This window comes from Mustelus asterias, unplaced genomic scaffold (genome assembly GCF_964213995.1).
Source record: "Mustelus asterias unplaced genomic scaffold, sMusAst1.hap1.1 HAP1_SCAFFOLD_35, whole genome shotgun sequence".
NCBI classification, from domain to species: domain Eukaryota; kingdom Metazoa; phylum Chordata; class Chondrichthyes; order Carcharhiniformes; family Triakidae; genus Mustelus; species Mustelus asterias.
The window spans coordinates 2,645,310-2,665,948 of NW_027590117.1; the positions used below are offsets into that span (position 1 = coordinate 2,645,310).

A 20,639-nucleotide genomic window follows, 5' to 3' on the forward strand; every position below is an offset into this window, starting at 1 on the left:
TAAGAGTCCATGGTGTTAAGGGTAAGATCCAGGCATGGATAGAGGATTGGCTGACTGGCAGAAGGCAGAGAGTGGGGATAAAGAGGTCTGTTTCAGGATGGCAGCCGATGTTGAGTGGTGTGCCTCAGGGATCAGTGCTGGGACCACAACTTTTCACCATATACATTCACAATTTGGAAGCAGGAAGTGAAAGCTCTGTTGCTAGGTTTGCAGATGATACAAAGATATGGAGAGGGACAGGTAGTATTGAGGAAGCAGGGAGGCTGCAGAAGGACTTGGACAGGCTAGGAGAGTGGGCAAAGAAGTGGCAGATGGAATACAATGTGGAAAAGTGTGAGGTTATGCACTTTGGAGGGAGGAATGGAGGCATAGACTATTTTCTAAATGGGGAAATGCTGAGGAAATCAGAAGCGCAAAGGGACTTGGGAGTCATTGTTCAAGATTCTCTTAAGGTTAACTGGCAGGGTCAGTTGGCAGTTCGGAAGGCAAATGCAATGTTAGCATTCATGGCGAGAGGGATACAATACAAGAGCAGTGATGTACTTCTGAGGCTGTACAAGGCTCCAGTCACACCCCATTTGCAGTATTGTGAGCAGCTTTGGGCCCCGTATCTAAGGAAGGATGTGCTGGCCTTGGAAAGGGCCCAGAGGAGGTTCACAAGAATGATCCCTGGAATGAAAAGCTTGTCATATGAGGAACGGTTGAGGACTCTGGGTCTGCACTCATTGGAGTTCACAAGGATGAGGGGGGACCTTGTTGAAACTTATAGGATACTGTGAGGCCTGGATAGAGTGGACATGGAGAGGTTATTTCCAAAATCAGGAAAAACTAGAACCAGAGGGCACAATCTCAGGCTAAAGGGACGATCCTTTAAAACAGAGATGTGGAGTAATTTCTTCAGCCAGAGACTGGTGAATCTGTGGAACTCGTTGTCGCAGAAGGCTGTGGAGGCCAAGTCATTGAGTGTTTTTAAGACAGAGATAGATAGACTTGATTAATAAGGGGACCAGGGATTATGGGGAAAAGGCAGGAGAATGGGAAAGAGAAAAATATCAGTCATGATTGGCGGACCAGACTCGATTGTCCGAGTGGCCTAATTCTGCTCCGATAACTTATGGTCTCACACGCTGTATCAGAGTGAGTAAATCCCACACACACACACACTGTATCAGAGAGTGAGTAAATCCCCCCCACACACACTGTATCAGAGAGTGAGTAAATCCCAAATTCACACACTGTATCAGAGAGTGAGTAAATCCCACACTCACACACTGTATCAGAGAGTGAGTAAATCCCACACTCTCACACTGTGTCAGAGAGTGAGTAAATCCCACACTCACGCTGTATCCGAGAGTGAGTAAATCCCACACTCACACTGTATCCGAGAGTGAGTAAATCCCACACTCACACTGTATCAGAGAGTGAGTAAATCCCACAGTCACGCTGTATCCGAGAGTGAGTAAATCCCACATTCACACACTGCATCAGAGAGTGAGTAAATCCCACACTCACACTGTATCAGAGAGTGAGTAAATCCCACACTCACGCTGTATCAGAGAGTGAGTAAATCCCACACTCACACTGTATCAGAGAGTGAGTAAATCCCACACTCACGCTGTATCCGAGAGTGAGTAAATCCCACATTCACACACTGCATCAGAGAGTGAGTAAATCCCACACTCACACTGCATCAGAGAGTGAGTAAATCCCACACTCACACTGTATCAGAGAGTGAGTAAATCCCACACTCACACTGTATCAGAGAGTGAGTAAATCCCACACTCACACTGCATCAGAGAGTGAGTAAATCCCACACTCACGCTGTATCCGAGAGTGAGTAAATCCCACATTCACACACTGTATCAGAGAGTGAGTAAATCCCACACTCACACTGTATCAGAGAGTGAGTAAATCCCCCCCCCCCACCCCCACACACACTGTATCAGAGAGTGAGTAAATCCCACACTGCATCAGAGGGTGAGTAAATCCCACGCTCACACACCGGATCAGAGAGTGAGTAAATCCCACACTCACACACCGGATCAGAGAGTGAGTAAATCCCACACTCACACTGTATCAGAGAGTGAGTAAACCCCACACTCACACACTGTATCAGAGAGTGAGTAAATCCCACACTCACACACTGTATCAGAGAGTGAGTAAACCCCACACTCACACACTGTATCAGAGAGTGAGTAAATCCCACACACACACTGTATCAGAGAGTGAGTAAATCCCACACTCACACACTGTATCAGAGAGTGAGTAAATCCCACACTCTCACACTGTATCAGAGAGTGAGTAAATCCCACACTCACACACTGTATCAGAGAGTGAGTAAACCCCACACTCACACACTGTATCAGAGAGTGAGTAAACCCCACACTCTCACACTGTATCAGAGAGTGAGTAAATCCCACACTCTCACACTGTATCAGAGCGTGAGTAAATCCCACACTCACACACTGTATCAGAGAGAGTAAATCCCACACTCACACTGTATCAGAGTGAGTAAATCCCACACTCTCACACTGTATCAGAGAGAGTAAATCCCACACTCACACTGTATCAGAGAGTGAGTAAATCCCACACACACACTGTGTTAGAGAGTGAGTAAATCCCACACTCACACACTTTACCAGAGATTCACAGTTCCTGAAGGAATCCCACTCTCCCGCACAGTCCCTCTGTGGAGAACGGTCCCTCACACCGACAGTCAGGGGACATTTCCCGGTGGATCTTTACACACTGACAAACTGGCGCTGGAGATTCTTTGTAAAATGTATTTCCTGATTTAGTAAGGAGGCTTGTGATTGGCGGAAACACCTCAATCAGATTGGTCTGTTTTCATATTCACTCAAATGAATCCCTGATAAGTGACTGTAATAACTTTCAAAATGTCCAATCACAATCATTGCTTTCCCAATTCCTCATTAGCATAGTTCTGTGGGACTGTCTATTTAATCAGCGCTCGGAAGGGGTTTGCTTTATTTCTGCGTGAAATTGAAGATGGCTGATGAGAAGAAACCAACATCGAAACCAGCTCCCAAGAAGGGAGCGAAGAAAGTGATTAAGAAACCGGGAACAAAGGGCGGCAAGAAGCGGCGAAAGTCGAGGAAGGAGAGTTACTCCATCTACATCTACAAAGTGATGAAGCAGGTTCACCCCGACACCGGCATCTCCTCCAAAGCCATGAGCATCATGAACTCGTTCGTGAACGATATTTTCGAGCGCATCGCGGGTGAGGCTTCCCGCCTGGCCCATTACAACAAGCGCAGCACCATCAGCTCCCGGGAGATCCAGACCGCCGTGCGCCTGCTGCTGCCCGGAGAACTGGCCAAGCACGCCGTGTCGGAAGGGACAAAGGCGGTGACCAAGTACACCAGCTCCAAGTAAAACTCCCCCATGGACTGAAAAACACCCCAAACACAACGGCTCTTTTAAGAGCCACCCACAATCTCTGTGAAAAAGCTGCGCCATCTTTTCCCTTATTGAGTGAATGAGAAATGTCTTTCTGGAGGATCGAGATTTGTCCCGGTGCAGAATGCTGTGAATGGGACTTCATATCCGCCCCTCACACACACTTTCACATTGAAGGGACAATCAAACTGAACTGAGAGCAGATTTTAAATCCCAGTCTGGGGATCGTCACGGACAATGGGCAGAAAAAATATCAGGAGGTAATTATTTAAATTTGATTCTAACTATATTCAGAGTTTCACGACTCTGAATTAAATTATTATTTTTTTCTCGGGCGATCTGGGAGCCGCTCCCGGAACAGTTAAAGGCGGGAATGAAGAGGTTATTCTCGGGCTGATCTGTTTATTCCGCAGCTTTCCCAGAGGACGGAATCACTGAGATTTCTGCACACACAGGACCTGAGTCCATTGCAGCGCTTTTCAGATCTGTCTCCCCCAGGCCCTCCTCCTTCTCCGGTGACAAAGCTGCCTTGTTCCACCGGCGGGATAGAGTCAGGGATTCTCTCCGCACTTCCCATTGTAACATTCTCGGCCGCTTTCAGGGGATAGGATCAGAAATCAGCCGTTTCTCTCTGTCCCTGTGAAGCCTGTGTGAAGGGGTTGGTTGGTGATCTCTTTGGTTCTGCTTTTTTCACTGAGCTGAGATTTGCTCCGTTTTAAATTGCTGAACGGGGTCTGATTACCGCGGGTTATAGATAAGAGATTGAGAAATTCAAACTGTTCCTACAATAGCGCCAGGATTCTGTGAGGGAAAATACAATAAACAGATTATAAAGTGTGAGATTGAAATAGTTTCCTGAACATTCAGGCGTTCCGTTATTTTTTTATTTTTTCTGCACTGAAATTGGCGGGTTTTTCCAATTTGAAAATGTGAACCAATCAAAACCTCCCATTTCTTCGACCTGGCACTCCGATTGAAATGTGAGTGACCAATCAGAGCTGGAGTCTGGCTGCAGCCTCACAAACCGCTCACAATGATTATTAATAGAGATTAAACTGACGGAATCTGGATTTGAGATATTAAATGTACTTTGTTTCCCAGACAAATATTTGACAGATCCAAAACAAACGTGATATTTCCTCCACACAAGTTACAGGGGAAATTGTCGCCAACTCCTTCTCACACACAGTCCGTACATTGTCACTGACAGCTCAGAGACACAGACAGCTGATCAATTCCACAGACCCAAACAGCAGGAGAGACAGATGATGTGCCTATTTGACAGCCAGTTCTCGTACCAGAATGGCCGAGTGGTTAAGGCTTAAGATCCAATGGCCATATATCTGCGTGGGTTCGAACCCGACTCCTGGTAAATGAATTTTTAACACTACAGTCTGCACCCTCTCCTTTCCTTCTCCCCTCTACTCTACGAACGGTATGAATTCGTCCGTTTTACGCAAGAAGCAATACCTTTCACTGTATACCAATACATCAAATCAAACTCAGTGCCATTGATAGGGGGATCCATAAATCCCAGTCCAAATTCTCACCTAATATTGGATCATCACTGTTTCAGTCCCACAATAGAGCAGCCACAGCTCCAAATTCAATATCTGAGAAAACTGACAAATGGTTTTCGGTTAAAAGTTACACAATGCACCTTAATAATGTACACTGAGATTCGAGTTAAATACCACCCACATCAGGGGTTTAAAAGTGGCCCATAGTTTGTATCCTCACAAATACATTCGATACAAAGCCTCATCTCAAATACATTCTCAGATTGAGATATTCTGAGAGCGAGTATAACCTGAGATACAAATTCAGATTCCAGTTGAAAACTCACCCAGATTATGAAACTTAAAGTTACAATATCAATTTGATTACTTTGAATTGAACGATAGCTTATTAACTAATCCTAACTCCCCACTCACACTGAGCCAGATAGACGATACTATATGAATTCCAGACTGAGTTTCCTTTTACATTCATGTCAAAATTATTCCTCAGAATCAGGCTGAGTGTCACAGATCAAATCAATGTGAACAACCTGAGTGAAGCTTGCATAGCAATCCAGTATCAGATTGAAGGATACATTATCTTTCACAATTGTGTTCAGAGTGACACAGATTTAATGTTGGGCCGAAATTCACATACATTGTTTGCTTCAAACCTACCACATCAGTGGCCTGTTGCTTTGCTGGAAATTTATATAGAATGAATCCAAACTTATAAATAGATTGAAGATTACATGATGAATCCCATGCTCACATTGAGTCATAGACTCTGACATACACACGATAATTCTCACACATGTGCTCAGTGTTAGATGAATGAATCTCATGCTGCACACACAGCACCAGGGACTGAAAGTTACATCTGATTATCACACTTACATTGCAGTATCCCAGACATTGAGTACCAGTGACAGATTCAGAATGATCCCACACTCACACACATTATGACAGTCTGACCAATACACATGATTTGCACCCTTTAGAAACAGCAGCAGATATACTCAGATGCTGAATGAACCCCAAATCACGTATGGTACCAGAGACAGAAACATAAATCCTTCCCTAATATTCCATCTTTGTGACAGATCAGAATGCCTGCCAAACTCATACAATTTCAGAGAATACTGAATACTGCACTCGTGAGGTACCAGAAAGATTCCTATTCAGAATTGTGTTTAAATTCATATACAATAGCACTGACTGATAGTCACACACACAAACACACACACACTAACTGAAATGGAGTCTTTAAGCCAAAGGTAGATAGATTGTTGATTAGCAAAGAGGTAAAAGGTATTAAGGTTAGACAGGAGTGTGGAGTCGATGTTCAAATCAGATCAGCCATGATGTTATAGAATGGAGGAGCAGACTCGAGTGGTCTATTCCTGCTCAGATTTTGAATGTTCACACATGCTATTCTTAAGAGATTCAGAATGAGTCCCAAATTCACTGGCAGTATCAGAAAGTAACTGATAGACAAAATCCCTTGCTCAACTACTGTTCCAAACACAGGTTCAAATAATGACGCAACATGCATCCTGCAGCAAAAAATGCAAGATACATATGGCATATGGTACAGATATATTGCACCAGAGAATGACAGATACAGAATGAATCCAGCCACAATGAAGGAACAGCGATATATTCCTAAGTGAGAATGGTAAGTGACTTGGAGGGGAAGGTCCATTTAATGGTGTTTCCATGAGTCAACTGTTCTTGTCCTTCTCTAGACGGTAGTGCTCTTTGGTTTGAAAGATGCTACTGAAGGAACATTTGTGAGTTCCAGTAGCTCATCTTGGAGGTAGTAAGTACTGCTGCCACTGTGTGTCAGTGGTCAAGGGCATGTGTGTTTACAGATGGGATGTCAATCATGAGGGATGCTTTGTCCGGGATGGTGTCAAACCTCTTGAGTGTTGCTGGTGCTGCATTAACCCAGGCAAGTGGAGATTAATCCATCATACTCCTGATTTGTGCCTGGTAGATGGTGAACAGTGTTTGGCAGTCAGGATCTTTGTTACTCACCATGGGATTCTGTGTCTCTGACCTGCCTTGTAGCCCTTGTATTACATCGCTAGTCCAATTGAAGGTCATCACAAAGATATTGATATAATTTCATTTAATGTCAAGGGACAATGGTTAGATTCTGTCTTGCTGGAAATGGTCTTTGTCTGGTACATGTGTGGTGTGATTGTTATTTGCCACATCTCAGCCCAAGCTTGGATACTGTCCAGTTCTTGCTGCATTTGGGAATGGGCTGCTTTGGTAACTGAAGAGTCCTGAATGGTGCTAAACATTGCACAGTCATCAGCGAGCATCTCCAATCTGACCTTATGGTGGAAGGGTCTGGGACAGTAACTTGACAAACTCGGGAAATGGTCTCCTGAGGATGAAATGACTGACCACCACAACCATCTGGCTTTATGCTGGATGAAGTTCTAACCAGTGGAGAGGTTTCCATGATTCCCATCGACTTTGCTTTTGCTGAGGATCCTTGATGCTGAACTCGGTCAAATCCTGTTTTGATGTCAAGGGCAGTCACTCTCATCTCATCTCAGAGGATCGTTAGTCAGTGGAATTCCCTTCCCCAGACAACAGTTGAGACTGGATCATTGAATATGTTCTAGGCTGAATTAGACAGATTATACAAGGGAGTGAATGATTGCTGCAAAAGTTCGAAAAGTCGAATTGCAGCCACAATTATTTTAGTTATGATCTTTTTCCTTGGTCCATTCATAGGATGTGCGCATCACTGGCCAGCATTTATTACCCATCCACGTATCGAGTCAACCACATTGCTGTCGCTCTGAAGTCACATGTAGGCCACACAAGGTAATTTCATCAGATTTCCTGCCCTAAAGCACATTAGTGAACCAGATGGATTTTTCCAACAATGGTTCCATCGCCATCACTAGATTCATATTTTCAAATTACTTTTGATTGAAATCAAATTCTACCATCTGCTGTGGAGGGTTTCAAACCTGGGTGCCCAGAACATTAGCTGAGTTTCCAGATTAATAGTCTAGCGATGATACCACGAGACCATCGCCTCCCCTTCTTGAATGATGATGCAGGACTGAGGGGCTGAATGGCCTGACTCCTGTCCGTATTTCTAATATGATAGTAACCGTCATAATTGATTCCATTTTATTTTGATTTTTGGTTTTCATCTATATTTTCTCTTGATTTTGCTTTCAGCTGGCAGTTGTTCATCATTCTTCAATTCACACCTCCTTCAGACACATCTCTGTTTGCTGTTACTTGTTCCTTTCCCACTCCCTTTAGCCTTGCAGCACCAATTCTTTTATTACTTAATCACTCCTGCCCTCCACCTTGCTTTGGAAAGCACAAGACAAAAGGTTCCACTAATATTAGTAATGAGGCAGGAGCAGGATTAATTAATAATCTGACAGTAAATAAACATCAAACACTGAGTGACCGCAATATGTTAGAGGCAGACATTCAGTGCGTGGAGAAAGGACACACGCAGGTCACAGTTTTGACCTTAAGTAAGGCCGAGAAGGGTGAAATGTGTTGTAAACTGAACACGTTAAAATCCGTCCAGCTATGAAGAGGCCAATCAAGGGAACAATCAGAGAGACTGAAAAAAGTATTTCATACAATGTGTATCTAATGCAAGCCTGAAGAAAGGAAACTTCACTTTCTCAGTTTATGGTGATTTTGGGAACTGAATTTCATGTTTTAAACCAGTAATTAAGAAAAAAATAGTGATTTCTGTCCAAATAAGGATTAACTCTGTCTTTAACGTGATGCTGTGTCCACTGTGCTGATATTCTTGTCCTTCTGAATAGTACATGTCACAGGGAGCACGCTGCTGCCCATATAAGCATGGTGGCTTACTGCAGAGTGCCCCGGAGATCAGAAATAGTGCAGTTAATATGTCTAAACTTCACTAGATTGTTTTCATTTTCAGAAAATAGCTTTTTTTCTATTCGGACAATCATAGAGTGATGGTGAATAATTCAAGATCATTCGGATCATCACGCCTGTGTCAGCTGTTTGGGAGAAACGGGCTGAAAGGGAAAAACCTTGGCTTGTGTATCTTTGCAACATTTACAGCTTGTGTCCGTGTGTGAGTAAATGGCATTTTAGCGATCTGTTGTTCATTCAAATGTTAACTAGTAGCGAGAAGCGGAAGAAAATTACAGCATCCTGGGCGGAAATGTCAAATCATTTTGAAGGAGCCGCTGAGGAATTATTTTTGCTGTTGCTCAAAACGTAATAGCAGAGAATGGTTTCGATCCATCGACCTCTGGGTTATGGGCCCAGCACGCTTCCGCTGCGCCACTCTGCTCCACAATTATAATTGCCTGCGAGCTATTGTGAATGTGTCACAGGTATTCACTTCCGTGTTCATCATTGGAGTGCATGCGCTCGGCTGCTCCCCCTGGCGCCACAATTCCACTGTCACCAAGAATGGAAAACACAGAAAGACACACAGACGAAGCGACAGATAGTCAGGATACACAAGATCACACACAGGCAAAGGAGAATGGACTGAGTGGTCATTAATGTAAATCCCAAGATGTCTCCTGTTTCTAACCACCTTCTTCTTGTTTAATTCTGCTTCCTTGTTTCTAAATAGATCCTCTGCTGTGGAACTGCGATCTCTGCTGTGGAACTGTGATCTCTGCTGCGGAACTGTGATCCCTGCTGCGGAACTGTGATCCCTGCTGTGGAACTGTGATCCCTGCTGTGGAACTGTACTTTCTGCTGTGGAACTGTGATCTCTGCTGTGGAACTCTTTTCCCTGTTGTGGAAAAGTTCTCAGTGCTGTGGAACTGTGCTCTGCTGTGGAACTGTGAACTCTGCTGTGGAACTGTGCTCTCTGCTGTGGAACTGTGCTCCCTGCTGTGGAAATGTGCTCTCTGCTGTGGAACTGTGCTCTCCGCTGTGGAACTGTGATCTCTGCTGTGGATCTGTGATCTCTGCTGTGGATCTGTGATCTCTGCTCTGGATCTGTGATCTCTGCTGTGGAACTGTGATCTCTGCTGTGGAACTGTGCTCTCTGCTGTGGACCTGTGCTCTCTGCTGTGGAACTGCGTTCTCTGCTGTGGAACTGCGCTCCCTGCTGTGGAACTGCGCTCCCTGCTGTGGAACTGTGCTCTCTGCTGTGGAACTGTGCTCTCTGCTGTGGAACTGTGATATCTGCTGTGGTACTGTGATCCCTGCTGTGGAACTGTGATCTCCGCTGTGGAACTGTGATCTCCGCTGTGGAACTCATTTCCCTGTTGTGGAAAAATACTCTCTGCTGTGGAACTGTGCTCTCTACTGTCAAACTGTGATCTCTGCTGTGGAACTGTGCTCTCTGCTGTGAAACTGTGCTCAGGGGTTAGATTTTCCACTCTCCAAACTGCTTAGACTGTTAAAGAATGTAGAGAATGTTGGATCCATTATTCCCATTGCCACTTCGTTTAGAACCCTGTGATGTAGATTATTGGGCTCTGGAGATTTTTCAGCCCTCAGTCCCAGTAATTTCTCCAGCACTATATATTTTAGTAATATTAAATCCCCCCAATTTCTAGACCATGGTTCCCGAGCATTGCTGGGAAGTTATTTGTGTGTTTCTCCATGAAGACAGCATGAAAACACTTATTTAATTGCGCTGCCATTTCCTTGTTCTCCATTATAAATTTGCCCATATCCGAATGCAAAGCACCTAAATTTATCTTTGTTATATTTTTTCACATACTAACATAAGCTTTAACAATCCAATTGTAAGCGACTTGCAAGTTCACTCTCGTACAGCATTTTATCCCTCTAATCAATCTCTTTGTCCTCCTTTCCTGAAATAAAAACTGTTCCCAATCCTTTGGGTTTCAACTTTTTCTTTCAACTTTATAAAAATCATCATCAGATCTAATAATACCTAATTTTATTAGCCATGATTGGGTCATTTTTCCTGTTATGTTTTTGCGACTGAAGGAAATGTACAACTGTTACAATGCAAGCATTTCTTCCTTAAATATCAGACACTGTCTATCCACCTTCGTGCCCCTTCATCGAGTTCCCCAATCTATTTTAGCCAACTCACCTGTAATACATTCTGAGTTTCCTTTGTTTAGAGCTGGGACTTCAGTTTAAGCTTGGATTTGAATCTTTGTTCTGCCTGAAGACAGGTGTTTCACAAAGCAGACACTCAATCTATCCAACCCAGAGCAAACCACATTGTGAGCATTGAATGTATTCTACAAAATTGAAACATAAAACGTTCAGATACATCAATATTTCTCCTGGCCGTATAATTAAGGTCTTGAACAATGCGTACTGATAATGGAGCTTTCCATTTGAGAAATTCTGATATTTCTTCCTTTTTCCTCAGCCACTGATCTCCCCACTCTGTGGCTGACAGCATACTCATCTGTGTCTGCTCTTGTCCCACACCTCTGCTCTCACCCCGTCTCTATCTTCTCTATATTATGATAATGCTTCCTCCTTTAAATTACCAACTTTTTCAATGGATTAGCTCTCAGCATTTTTACCACCTCCAGCTTGTGGGATGCTGTCACCAAACATTCCTTCCCCTCCGAATACCGCAGTCCTTTTCTAACAGCTTCTACTAGTCGTTTTGACTTTCCATGGCACCTGTCAAGGTGCAACAACAGGCCTTTTACCTCTTTTCTCCTCATCAGAAACCCCCTCAATGAATCCTCCTGGACTAATCATTTAAATGTAGTGTGCTGTATTTGCTGCTCACAATGTACTCTGCTCTACATTCTGATGACAGATGCACAGATTGTGGAACATTTCCATTCAGTCCACAAGTATCACACTATTTGTGATAATTCCTATCATTTTAATTCTGTGCTTTGCTCACACTGATCATTCTGTCCTTGGTCTTCTCTAGTGCTCCAATGGAACTCATGCACCCCTCTTGACGACACAGTGCTCACTATCTTTACTTGTACTCTTACTATTTCCTTTAGACTGTTTGCCATTTTATGCGCGTGTGTTGCACACAATCACAAACCTCCCTTTTGTTTTTTTTTTGCCATCTGCCGTTCTCCGTAGCATTTTCTTAAAATCTTCGATCACATTTGTAACTTTCACCAGTGCTGATGAAAGGATGTTGATCTGAAAGTTTAAACCTGATCACTATTTACCCCCGCAGGTGCATACTTGTTGTGTACATCCAGATTTTCAAAATGAAGTTTGTACTTCCAGCATTCATAGCTTTTGATGTCGGCAGGCACGTTAACAGGAGTTTTCATGGAGGTGTTCAAAATCATGGACAGCTTTAATAGAGTAAATTGGCATAAATTGTTCCTGTTACATGAGGACACTGATTCATTACGATTTGTTAAAAAAGTAAAGAGATTGTGAGCAAACACATGTTTACTTACATCGGTAGCTAGTTTCTGTGAATCCTGAATACGCTGTCTAAAAACTGGGGAATCTGATGCAAAATTTTTTCAAAGAGCAGTTGGAGAAAAACCGTTTTAAAGGGCGAATTTTAGGGCATAAAGAGGAAATGGGATGGATTCGCTACGAAATCTCTGGCAGAATTCCGATGGGTTTAAATATAACCCCATATGCTGTATTATTCCATGAAATGGTGGGCAGCGTAACCCAAGATGCGCCGCGAGCGTGAATACGATATATATCATTCAGAATGATCCGCACTGCGCAGGCGTCGGGATGCTCCGCCCCGGAGGCCGCCTGTCTGCGCGTTGCAGCTCCCGGAAGCTGAGCGGAACTGTGCAGGCGGAACTGTGCAGGCGCAACAGCGGAGAGTCTCAGCGGCTCTCAGAGCCCGAATCAGCGCCGCCGGGCTCGGCGGACGTGCGGCGAGGGAGCCGGGGGCGCGGCACCATGAAGCGGATGGTGCAGCGAGGCCATCCTCACCGCCCCATATGGAATAGTGTGAGTGAGAGTGTGGTGAACCATCGTTGGTTCCCACTGGATAGTGCTGAGCCAGGGGCTGGCCAGTACTACAAGGATGTACATATGTTACTGTTGGGTTGTGCTATTGTTGCTGTTGGGGTTAGGGTGGGGTTGTTACACCTTTGTACTGTCGTGTTGTGGCACATCCCAGTCGGGCTCCGCCTCCTGGTAGAGGTATAAGAGTCCCTGCTCTGGCCGGGACCCCTTCAGTCTGGGATAGTGTATATAAGTTCTGGCAGCTTCGTTACAGTGAATAAAATTGATGCGCTACTCAAACACGAGGCCTGAAGCTCAGTAAATGAAAGGCTTTTATTTACTGTAACGAAGCTCCCAGAACTTATATACACTATCCCAGAATGAAGGGGTCCCGGCCAGAGCAGGGACTCTTATACCTCTCCCAGGAGGCGGAGCCCGACTGGGATGTGCCACAACACTACAGTACAAAGGTGTAACAACCCCACCCTAACCCCAACAGCAACAATAGCACAACCCAACAGTAACATATGTACATCCTTGTAGTACTGGCCAGCCCCTGGCTCAGTACTATCCAGTGGGAACCAACGATGGTTCACCACAGAGAGGAAACAGAGAGCAGTGGTTAATGGTTGTTTTTCAGACTGGAGGAAGGTTTCCAGTGGAGTTCCCCAGGGCTCGGTGTTAGGAGCCCTGCTCTTCCTGATATATATTAATGACACACACATTGGTGTACAGGACACAAGCTCAACATTTCCACACGCCAGCAAACTTGGAGGCATTGGCAAGTGTGAGGAGGAAAGTGGGAAACTTCAAAAGGACACAGGCAGCTTGGTGGAATGGGAGACAAGTGGCAGTGGGGAAAGTTCCAGCACCGATTGCCCCGCGGCTGCCCCTGGGGAGCATGCCCACTCTCAGTGCCTGGGCAAGTCAGTGTGTTGGATAGAGCGCTTTCTGGGGCGCAGAGAATTATTTTTATTCATTCATGTGATGTGTGCGTCACTGGCTTGGCCAGCATTCATTGCACAAATTACCTTTGAACTGAGCGGCTTGTTAGGCCATTTCAGAGGGCATTTAAGAGTCAAACACATTGCTGTGTGTCTGGAGTCACATGTAGGCCAGAAGAGGTCATGTGGGCAGATTTGCTTGTCGAAAGGGACATCAGTGAATCAAGTGGGTTTTTACGACATGGCCATCATTAGACCTTTATTTCCAGATGTTTATTGAGCTCAAATGTCACTCTGTTGTGGTGATATTCAGGTCCCATTGCATTATTCCGGATCATGGTCCAGTGACAATACCACTCCACCATTAATTCCTCATGTGGAAATTAATGGCTGCTGCCATTCACAGACATCAGTACGTGTTTTAATGCAAGCCAATTGTCAGAGAGCTGAAACATGAACTCTGTTTCTCTCTGACCTGTTGAGTCATTCCAGAATTTTCACTTTGTTTCAGATGTTCAGTGTCCACATGATTTTACCGGTGAAATATTGCAGCTGTTCAGAAAACTGAGGCCTGAAATAGACAAATGAAGAACCCTTTGGAATGAGGGTGGATGTTCTGTGAAGGTACGTTCTTGTTGCCTGGCTTTGAACTGGAGTGTTGATGGAGGAAAAGCTGATTGGTTTAACCTTGAGTACATTTGAGACCAGTCGAGGCCAAACATTTCTCATCAAAGTTTCCTGTACAGGAACAGAGACTGGCAGAGACATTGCACTCTCATATAGAATAAATAATCGACAGCAAATCAGTTCTGCACTCATAAGCAGTATCAAGCTTGAGTTAATTTCACACTGAAATACTGGAACAGAGCCTAACAGACAGTGAGTTAGTCCCACATTGACATCAAATCAGAACATAAGAAGCAGGAGCAGCAGAAGGCAGTTTGTTCTTTAGGGTTGCCCCACCATTTGGTAAGATCATGGTTAATGTGATTATGGCCTCAACTCCATTTAATTGCCTGCCCCATAACCCTTGTCTCTCCTGTAGATCAAAACGCGTTCTAACTTCGGATGGAATCTATTAAATTCCACAAATTAAGGACATTTTGAGAAGAGAAATTTCTTCTCATCTCCATCTAAAGTGGGGCATACTTTATTTTTAAACTGTGTCGTCTTGTTTTATTTTTGCCCACAAATGAAAACATTCCTCTCAATATCTACCCTGTCCAATTCCCTCAGATCCTTCAATGTTTCAATCTGATCATCTCTCATTCTTCTCAACTTTTGAGATCGGCTCAACTTGATTGAACTTTCCTCATAAGATAACTCCTTCATCTCAGCAATCAGCCGAGTGAATCTTCACTGCCTCCAATACAAGTATCTCCCTCTTTAAATCGGAGAAAACCTTTAAATTCAGCAATATCATGTATTTGTAGCAACATTTCCCTACTTTGATACTCCACATATGTACTTATAATTAGAGTTATTTCCTCCTTTTCTGGATCAATCTGCTGTATCTCCCTCTCTATTTAAATAATGTTCTGCCTTCCCATCCTTCCCACTGAAGTGGAAAGCCTCACATTTTCCTACATTGTATCCTACCTGACAGATTTGTGTCCATTCACTTTACCTCACTATATCTCCTTACAGACTCTTTGTGTCCTCCTCACAACCTACTTCCCCACCTATTTATGTATTGTCTGAAAATTTGGTGATGGTCTGTCCCTTCATCTGGGCCATTAATATAGATTGTAAATAGCTGAGAACCCAGCACTGATCCATGTGGCTCTCTGCAAGCAGCAGTTTGCTAAGCTGACAGTGACCCACTTCCATGCAGTAACAGAGACTGACAGACAGTGAGATAATTTCACACATTATTATTGATAGATAGGGAGTGAATTATACATTCAGATGCAGTAACAGAGATTGACACAACGGTAATTGCAAACATAAATCCAGTGATGGTGATTAAAGGATAGAGAATCAATTCCACACTAACATACAGTAACACAGCCAGAGTTAATTACACATTCAATTCTACTGAGCAAGAGTTAATGCTACATTCATACACAATAACCAAGACTGACCGTTAATTCCACTCTCACATGCTATAACAGCGATGAGCAGAGAGTTAATGGCCCACTCACATTCGGTAATAGTGAATAACAAATACAGATTTAATTCCATCCTCGCATTCACTAATCTAGATGAACTGATGTAATTCCATACTGAAACACATGAACAGAGAATGGCTGACAGCGTTAATTCCACACTCTCACACAGTAATAGATTGAGAGAGTTAATTCCACACACACACAGTAATAGATTGAGAAAATGTTAATTCCACACTCATGCACAGTAATAGATTGAGAGAGAGTTAATTCCACATTCAGACACACTAATCGATTGAGAGAGAGTTAATTCCACACCCACACACAGCATTAGATAGAGAGAGAGTTATTCCATGTTCCCAGACAGTAATAGATTCAGAAAGAGTTAATTCCACACTGACACTGAAATAGATTGAGAGAGAGCTAATTCCACACTCTCTCACTGTAATAGATTGAGAGAGAGTCAATTCCACACTCTCACAGGAATAGATTGAGAGTTACTTCCGTGCTCTCACACAGCAACAGATTGAGAGGGAGTTAATTCCGCACTCTCTCACAGTAATAGATTGTGAGAGAGTGAATTCCACACTGACACAGTAATAGATTGAGAGTGAGTTAATTCAACGCTCACACAGTAATAGGTTGAGAGAGAGTTAATTCCACACTTTCACACAGTAATAAATTGAGAGAGTTAATTCCACATGGACACAGTAATAGATAGACAGAGAGAGTTAATTCCATGCTGACACTGTAATAGATTGAGGGAGAGTTAATTCCCCACACACAGTAATAGATTGAGAGTTAATTTCACATTGGCACACAGTAATAGATTGGAGAGAGAGTTAATATAGGGCTAAAAGGGGTCACAAAAAATCATTGCCCAGCAGGATTAAGGAAAATACCAAGGCTTTTTATACATATATAAAGAGCAAGAGGATAGCCAGGGAGAGGGTTGGCCCACTCAAGGACAAAGGAGGAAATCTATGCGTGGAGCCAGAGGAAATGGGTGAGGTATTCAATTAGTTCATTGTGTCAGTATTCACCAAAGAGAAGGACTTGGTGGATAATGAATCTGGGAAAGGATGTGTTGATAGTTTGAGTAATGTTGAAATCAAGTGTTGGGGTTCATGAGGAATATTAAGGTAGACAAGTCCCCAGGGCCTGAAGCGATATACCCCAAAATACTGGGAGAGGCAAGGGAGGAAATTGCTGGGGCCTTGAGAGAAATTTTTGTATCCTCACTGGCTACAGGATTTACTGCCACTTGGAAATTAGTGGATGTATTTGCGAGACGTAATATGGTTTTGTGAAGGGCTGGTCATGTCTCACTAACTTGATCGAGTTTTTCGAGGAAGTGACGAAGATGGTTGATGAGGGTAGGGCAGTGGATGTTGTCTACATGGACTTCAGTAAGGCCTTTGACAAGGTCCCTCATGGCAGAATGGTGCAGAAGGTGAAGTCACAAGGGATCAGAGGTGAGCTGGCAAGGTGGATACAGAACTGGCTTGGTAACAGAAGACAGAGGGTAGCAGTGGAAGGGTGCGATTCTGAATGGAGGACTGTGACATTTGGCGTTCCTCAGGGATCAGTGCTGGGACCTTTGCTGTTCGTAAAAGATGTGACTGATTTGGAGGAAAATGCAACTGGTTTGATTAGTTAGTTTGCGAACAACACAAAGGTTGGTGGATTTGCAGATAGCGATGAGCACCATCAGAGGATACAGCAGGATATAGATAGGTTGGGGGCTTGGACGGAGACATGGCAGATGGAGTTTAATCCGGACAACTGTGAGGTAATGCATTTTGGATGGTCTAATACAGATAGGAAATATACAGTCAATGGCAGAACCCTTAGGAGTATTGATAGGCAAAGGGATCTGGGTGTACAGGTACACAGGTCACTGAAAGTGGCAACGCAGGTGGAGAAAGTAGTCAAGAAGGCATACGGCATGCTTGCCTTCATCGGCCGGGGCATTGAGTTTAAAAATTGGCAAGTCATGTTGCAGCTTTATAGAATCTTAGTTAGGCTGCATTTGGAATATAGTGTTCAGTTCTGGTTGCCACACTACCAGAAGGATGTGGAGACTTTGGAGAGGGTACAGCAAAGACTAACCAAGATGTTGGCTGGTATGGAGGATATTAGCTGTGAGGAGAGGTTAGAGAAACTTGGTTTGTTCTCTCTGGAACGACAGAGGTTGAGCGGCGACCTGATGGAAGGCTACAAGATTATGAGGGGCATGGACAGAGTGGACAGTCGGAAGCTTTTTCCCCAGGGTGGAAGGGTCAATTACTGGGGGGCATCGGTTTAAGGTGCGAGGGGCAAGGTTTAAAGGAGATGTATGAGGCAAGTTTTTTGCACAGATGGTGGTGGGTGCCTGGAACTCACTGCCGGGGAAGGTGGTTGAAGCAGATACAATAGTGAGTTTTAAGGGGCGTCTGGACAAATACATGAATAGGATGGGAATAGTGGGATATGGTCCCTGGAAGGGTCGGGGTTCAGTTGGGCAGCAAGGTCGGTGCAGGGCCGAAGGGCATGTTCCTGTGCTGTAATTTTCTTTGTTCTTTGTTCTTAATTCCACACTGACACACAGCAATAGATCGAGGGAGAGTTAATTCCACATTCATGCATAGTAATAGATCAGAGAGAGAGTTATTTCCACACTCTCACACTGTAACAGATTGAGAGTTAATTCCACACACACACACAGATTAATAGGTTGAGAGTGCATTAATTCCATACTCACATACAGTAATAGATTGAGAGAGAGTTAATTCCACACTGGCACACAGCAATAGATTGAGAGAGAGTTAATTCCACACACACACAGTAATAGATTGAGAGAGAGTTAATTCCACATGGAGACACACACATAGATTGAGAGAGAGATAATTGCACATTCCCACACAGTAATAGATTGAGAGAGATAATTCCACACACTCACACTGTAATATATTGCGAGAGAGTCAATTCCACATCCACACACAGGAATAGATTGAGAGTTAATTCCACGCTCACACACACAGTAATTGATTGAGAGAGTTTTAATTACACACTGACACTCACTAATGGATTGAGAGAGTTAATTCCTCACGAACACACATTAATGGATTGAGAGAGAGTTCCTTGCACTGTCACACCATAATAGATTGAGACAGTTAATTGGACACTGACACACAGTAATAGATTGAGAGAGGGTTAATTCCACACTGATACACAGCAATAGATTGAGAGAGAGATAATTCCACATTCCCACACAGTAATAGATTGAGATGGAGTTAATTCCATTGCACTGTCACACTGTGATAGATTGAGACAGTTAATTGGACACTGACACACAGCAATAGATTGAGAGAGAGTTAATTCCAGGCTGTCATACAGTAATAGATTGAGAGAGAGTTAAGTCTACAAAGACACACTGTAATAGATTGAGAGTGTGTTAATTCCACACTCTCGCACAGCAATAGATTGAGAGAGCGTTAATTCCACAGTCTCACACTGTAATAGATTGAGAGAGAGTTAATTCCATATTCACACACAGTAATTGAGAGATAGTTAATTGCACACTGACACACAGTAATAGATGGAGAGGGAATTAATTTTGCACTGACACACTAATAGATTGAGAGAGAGTTAATTCCACACTGGCACACAGTAATAGAGTGAGAGACCGTTAATCCGTTATAATATATAAAATGAAAAAGAGTGGCAAAAGTAAACATTGGTTCTTTAGAGGATGAGAAGGGGGATGTAATAACTGGAAATGAGAAAATGGCTGAGGCATTCAACAGGTATTTTGTGTCAGTCTTCACAGTGGAAGACACAAATAACATGCCAAAAATTAATGACAGGAAGGCTATGGCAGGTGAGAACCTAGAAACTATCATTATCACGAAAGAGGTAGTATTGGGCAAGTTAATGGGGCTAAATGTAGACAAGTCTCCTGGTCCTGATGGAATGCATCCAAGGGTACTAAAAGAGATGGCGGGAGGAATAGCAAATGCACTAGTGGTAATTTATCAAAATTCGCTGGACTCTGGGGTGGTTCTTGCGGATTGGAAAACAGCAAATGTGACGCCACTGTTTAAAAAAGGAGGTAGACAAAAGGCAGGTAACTATAGGCTGGTTAGCTTAACTTCTGTAGTAGGGAAAATGCTTAAATCTATCATCAAGGAAGAAATAGCGAGACATCTGGATATTAATTGTCCCATTGGTAAGACGCAGCATGGGTTCATAAGGGACAGGTCATGTTTGACTAATTTTTGGAATTCTTTGAGAACATTACATGTGCAGTGGACAATGGGGAACCTGTAGATGTGGTGTATGTGGATTTCCAGAAGGCATTTGACAAGGAGCCACACCAAAGACTGCTACATCAGATAAAGTTGCACAGTGTTATGGGTAATGTATTAGCATGGATAGAGGACTGGTTAACTAACAGAAAGCAAAGAGTGGGGGTAAGTGGGTATTTTTCTGATTGGCGATCATTGACTAGTTGTGTGCCTCAGGGATCAATGTAGGGACCGCAATTGTTTACGAATTACATAGATGATTTGGAGTTGGGGACCAAGTGTAGTGTGTCAGAATTTGCAGATGACACTCAGATGGGTGGAAGAGCAAAGTGTGCAGAGGACGCTGAAAGTCTGCAAAGGGATATAGATAATCTAAGTGAGTGGGCGGGGGTCTGGCAGATGGAGTACAATGTTGGTAAATGTGAGGTCATCCATTTTGGTAGGAATAACAGCAAAATGGACTCTTATTTAAATGATTAAAAA

General features: G+C 43.5%; 1 non-coding gene and 1 pseudogene across 3 annotated transcripts; one reads left to right on the forward strand and one right to left on the reverse strand.

Annotated features, from left to right (window-relative positions):
• The first annotated feature begins 3,003 nt into the window (after positions 1-3,003).
• LOC144482185 (histone H2B pseudogene) lies at positions 3,004-10,760 on the forward strand (annotated as a pseudogene). 2 transcript variants are annotated; one of them, XR_013495890.1, is made up of 2 exons: positions 3,004-3,680; positions 9,541-10,760. The product of XR_013495890.1 is annotated as a histone H2B pseudogene, transcript variant X1 (transcript). The 2 variants fall into 2 exon arrangements; XR_013495891.1 differs by lacking the exon at positions 9,541-10,760 and adding an exon at positions 4,522-4,550 and having other exon boundaries at positions 3,010-3,680.
• On the reverse strand, positions 9,178-9,249 carry trnam-cau (transfer RNA methionine (anticodon CAU)). The gene has a single exon. It is a non-coding gene; the product is annotated as a tRNA-Met (tRNA).
• Positions 10,761-20,639: the final 9,879 nt, after the last annotated feature.